Raw genomic sequence first — 4,227 nt, forward strand, 5'->3', positions numbered from 1 at the left:
AGGAATAGCAGTACTAAGATTATCTAATTTCTGGCAAATAGATGTTAATTGAGCCTACACAAAGGATACGGAATCAACATTATGTTTCCCTTTGTTAGCAAACCCTCTAGGATTTCCATATTGGGAATTATGAATTGTCATATCTTCGATAACATGACCTGCATTATCAACATTAAGATTCATAAACCTCCCGCTAGCTGCATAATCTAGAATTATTCTAGATGTATTTCCAAGCTCATTGTAAAAAGCTTGAATCAACTGCCACTATGCTAAATTATGGTGGGGGCATTCTCTCTGCAGATCCTTGAACCTTTCCCAAGCCTCATATAGAGTTTCATCTGGCTCTTGGGCAAAATTTTGAATTGCACTCCTTAGTAAAGCTGTTCTTTCTGCAGGGTAATATTTATTATAAAAATTTAAAGCAAGAGTTTCCCAGTCAGTAATACCAAGTGCAGTTCTATTCAAACCATTAAACCATAATTTAGCTTTTCCACATAAAGAAAAAGGAAAAAGAATCTCCCTGATTTGGTCTTGCGTGACCTTAGCTTGCCTAATGGTACTGCAATACTGATAGAAATCTACAATGTGAAGATTAGGGTCTTCACCTTTAGCTCAACTGAATTGCTTTCTCTCGATCATCATGATGAATTGGGGCTTGATTTCAAATTGCACTCCATCAAGAGTCGGAGTAGGAGTGAGATGTGGAAAATCCGTTAGGGATGGCTGAGAATAATCGCTAAGCTTGCGAGCTGGAGGAGGTGGTAGTGCTTCCATCTCTGATTCAGGTTCTGAAGAAATTTCTGAATCGCTAGAATCAGATGGGGGTTTCAAAGGTGGATTACCTTCAGAAGTGTCTCGAACCTGTCTGTAAAGGTTCTTCTGTCCATGAAAAGATCATTCGATTTCAAAATCGAATGGAATATAACCTGATCTAGAACCCCTGGGCATAAAAACAGAACTAAACAAACAAATATGAGAAATTTGTCTTAAAGAACTTACGTTCTCTGAGACTAGAGGGAATAATCTAGACAATAAAAAAAACAATCAGAAATAAAAATAAAATTGCTTCCCCGGCAATGGCGCCAAACTTTGATAGGATAAAGTCGTATCACCTAGTCAAAAATAATTCCTAAGTCCTCTAACTATGCAGATAGGGAAGAAGGGTCGAACCACAGGGAAACGAATCAATTTATTCCTAACTAAATTAAATAATCTAAATTATTAAGTAACTAATTTATTGGTATCTAAAGAACTAACTACAAAGATTAAATTTTTAAAAGAAAATCAAATAATAAAAGCCTAGGGTATAGGTTCACCAATAAATAATATTGCAGGGTAAAACACATTAATCAATCATCAATGCATTAATTAATCATATCATAAAGGGCTTTCTCTACGTATTACAATCACATAATTAATTTACCGGTATTAAATCGCATCTTTCGAATCTTGACTTAACCATTTATAAATTAACCTGCCTATTGAAACTAAGCTTAACCATCAATTCTCATCTATCGAATCTCGAATCAATATTGCAAAACTCATACAATTAAACCAGGCCTAATCTAATTGCATAGCATTAAATCAATCAATAGGAAATTAATCAGGCATTGACAATCAATAATAATAAATTAACCCTTCATATTATTTATGGATCCCCATAACCCTAGAAAATAATCTACTCACACATAATTAAATCTAAACAAATCAAAGCAATTAAGCAAAACATGATGAACAAAAGCAAATAAATTACTGAAATAAAAAGGGAAGAAATTATTACCAAAGTTAACGGAAATAATGAGTTGAATTAAACCAAGAGTTGTAGAGAGAGAAAACAAGAGAGAAGTTTAAGCTTAAGAGAAGATTAAACTCATGAAAGAGAGATAATAGTTAAGAGAAGAGATCCTATCAAACAACTAAAAAAACGTATTTATACAAAGCTCCTAAAAATCCTAATTAGAAACTGAGTAAAAATCGCCGGAATTAAGCTTCAAGACACGCGCTCGGTCGGGCGCCATCTCGCCTGGTCGGGCCCGCCTTTTCGATCCTCAATGCATCTCTCGCCTCCGGGCGAGGCCTCATCCGGACGGGTGAAACCTTGGGCTCTTCTTTGGACTTCCGTTTGGGCTATTATCTTAGCTCAAACGCTAGTTTCCTCCTTGGGGCTTGAATCACTCGGTCTATAGCCTCGGCTTCTCATATGTCAAGCCCTTAATCACCGGTTTGATGACTCCAACCGGTCTTGGGCTACGAAAGACGGTCGTGCTCCTCCAATGCTCTTAGTTGCTCCAAATAAACCCGGGAAAAGCTCTAAATACGCAATTTCCTATAAAACATAACCAAGACTACGAAAACACTAGAAAGCACAAATTAGTAATAAAAGTGGCTCTAAAGAGCCAAAAATACTCCTAATTATGACCAAGGGACGGGGGTAAACCAACATATAAAATAGACATATCAAGCAATCGCCAAGATGATCCGAACGAATTTAAGCATTGCGACCGAGGAAAAGGTTTCACCGTAATCAATACCATGAATTTACTTGTAACCTTTTGCTACCAGTCTAGCTCTGTAAATGAATACATTTCCATCTTTGTCGATTTTCAATTTGAAAATCCACTTACATTCGATAGGTGTGTAACCTTCGGGTAAGTCAACCAAGTCCCAATCTAGATTTTTAAACATGGAATCCATTTCAGATCTCATAGCCTCTTTGCACATTTTGACCAGCGTCAACAGATGTTGTTTGAGCACTTTGACTGTCAATCTGATTTTGTTGCTCGTCCTCTCGAACTTCATCGAGTTCGATTTTCCTCCCACTTGTCATTTTGGAAAGGTGTAATACCCTTTGGTTTCTTTTGGGTAGCCCACAAAGAAAACCTTGTCAGATTTGGGGTGAAGTTTATCAGAAATTAATTTCTTGACATATGCTTCGCATCCCCATATCTTGAGAAATGACAACCTTAGAGGTTTCTTCGTCCATAGTTTGCATGGAGTCTTTTCCACAGCTTTTGATGGAGCACGGTTCAATGTTAGTACCGCGGTTAGAAGTGCGTGTCCCCAGAAAGAGATAGGAAGATCACTAAGACCCATTGTTGATCGTACCATTTCCAGCAAGGTTCAATTTCTCCTTTTGGATACTCCGTTCCATTGTGGAGTTCCTGGAGGTCTCAATTTTGAAAGTATACCCTTTTCTTTCAGATGGTCATTGAATTCTTGGCTTAAGTATTCACCACCTCGATCCAATCGAAGGGCTTTAATTTTCTTGCCAACCTGATTTTCAACTTCACTCTGAAATTCTTTGAACTTTTCAAACGATTCAGATTTGTGCAACATAAGGTAGACATATCCATATCAACTATAGTCTTCTGTGAAGGTGATAAAATATCGATGGCCGTTTCTTGTGGTTGTGCTCATTGGTCCACATACATCGGTGTGTATTAGGCCCAATAAGTCACCTGCCCTTTCTCCCAACTTGGAGAATGGCTGCTTTATCATCTTGCCTAATAAACATCCTTCGCAATTCTCAAACGATTGTAAATCGAATGAGTCAAGAACACCTTCCTGTATAAGTTTCTTGATGCGTTTGATGTTAATATGGCCAAGACGACAATTCCACAAGTACATCTCATTTGAATCAATGGTCTTAGCTTTCTTGGTGGTATTATTAAAATTATAAACTTGTTTGTCTAACGAAAACACATAAAGACCATTTTCAGAATGTGAAATACCATATAAAACATTATCGAGATAAAATGAACATTCATTGTCCTTTACTCGAAATTCAAAACCTTTAGCCTCCAACGCCGAAATCGAAATGATGTTTTTGGTAATGTTAGGAACATAATAACAATTTTTAAGTTCCAAAACTAGCCCGGAGGGCAAAGACAAACTGAGAGTTCTTACGGATACGGCCGCAATTCTGGCTCCATTGCCGACCCGGAGTTTAACCTTTCCCTTCGTTAGCCTCCTAGTGTTCCTTAGTCCCTGAGAATTTGAACAAAGGTGTGAGCCACTTCTAGTATCTAATACCCATGATGCTGAGCTAGTGAAGTTTAAGTCTATAACGAATATACCTGATCTAGAAGCAACGGTTCCATTCTTCTTATCTTCCTTGAATTTGAGGCAATCTCTCTTCCAATCTCCCTCCTTCTTGCAATAGAAGCATTTGGAATCAGATTTAGAAGATGCTACCTTCTTGTCCTTGTTATCTTTGATAGCTTTTGG

The 4,227-nt window shown here is 37.5% G+C and overlaps 1 non-coding gene across 1 annotated transcript; it reads left to right on the forward strand.

Moving 5' to 3' along the window:
* Positions 1 to 271: 271 nt before the first annotated feature.
* Positions 272 to 378, forward strand: LOC145569667 (small nucleolar RNA R71). The gene has a single exon (XR_014096230.1). It is a non-coding gene; the product is annotated as a small nucleolar RNA R71 (small nucleolar RNA).
* Positions 379 to 4,227: the final 3,849 nt, after the last annotated feature.

This window comes from Chenopodium album, chromosome 11, assembly GCF_948465745.1.
Source record: "Chenopodium album chromosome 11, dcCheAlbu1.1, whole genome shotgun sequence".
In the NCBI taxonomy this organism is placed as follows: domain Eukaryota; kingdom Viridiplantae; phylum Streptophyta; class Magnoliopsida; order Caryophyllales; family Amaranthaceae; genus Chenopodium; species Chenopodium album.